Here is a 987-nt window from a genome sequence, read left to right as displayed (position 1 = left end):
AATGCCAACAATGCAAGGAAGGTGCTGGGTGACTTCATTGCACCTACTCCCGATTTCTATGGGAGAAGCATCTCTATCCCTGCCATTGGAGCAAACAACTTTGAGCTTAAGCCTCAATTAGTTTCTCTAATGCAACAGAATTGCAAGTTCCATGGACTTCCACTGGAAGATCCTCATCAGTTTTTAGCTGAATTCTTGCAAATCTGTGACACTGTCAAGACTAATGGGGTTGACCCTGAGGTCTACAGACTTATGCTATTCCCTTTTGCTGTAAGAGACAGAGCTAGGACATGGTTGGACTCTCAACCTAAAGAAAGCCTGGACTCTTGGGAAAAGCTAGTCAATGCCTTCTTGTCAAAGTTCTTTCCACCTCAAAAATTGAGTAAGCTTAGAGTGGAAGTCCAAACCTTCAGACAAAAGGAAGGAGAATCCCTCTATGAAGCTTGGGAAAGATACAAACAATTAATTAGAAAGTGTCCTTCTGATATGCTTTCTGAATGGAGCATCATAGGTATTTTCTATGATGGTCTCTCTGAACTATCCAAGATGTCTTTGGATAGCTCTGCAGGAGGATCCCTTCATCTGAAGAAGACGCCTACTGAAGCTCAAGAACTGATTGAAATGGTTGCAAATAACCAATTCATGTACACTTCTGAAAGAAATCCTGTGAACAATGGGACTGGTCAGAAGAAAGGAGTTCTTGAGATTGATACTCTGAACGCCATATTGGCTCAGAACAAAATATTGACCCAACAAGTCAATATGATTTCTCAAAGTCTGTCTGGAATGCAAAATGCACCAAGCAGTACTAAGGAGGCTTCATCTGAGGAAGAAGCCTATGATCCTGAGAACCCTTCAATGGAAGAGGTGAATTACATGGGAGAACCCTATGGAAACACCTATAATCCTTCATGGAGAAATCATCCAAATTTTTCATGGAAGGATCAACAGAGACCCCAACAAGGTTTCAACAATAATAATGGTGGA

At 41.4% G+C, this 987-nt stretch overlaps 1 non-coding gene across 1 annotated transcript; it reads right to left on the bottom strand.

The window, feature by feature from the left end:
* Positions 1-384: 384 nt before the first annotated feature.
* Positions 385-492, bottom strand: LOC112718538 (small nucleolar RNA R71). The gene has a single exon (XR_003160874.1). It is a non-coding gene; the product is annotated as a small nucleolar RNA R71 (small nucleolar RNA).
* Positions 493-987: the final 495 nt, after the last annotated feature.

This window comes from Arachis hypogaea, chromosome 10 (genome assembly GCF_003086295.3).
Source record: "Arachis hypogaea cultivar Tifrunner chromosome 10, arahy.Tifrunner.gnm2.J5K5, whole genome shotgun sequence".
Taxonomy (NCBI): domain Eukaryota; kingdom Viridiplantae; phylum Streptophyta; class Magnoliopsida; order Fabales; family Fabaceae; genus Arachis; species Arachis hypogaea.
This window is presented reverse-complemented; position numbering and strand designations above follow the sequence as displayed.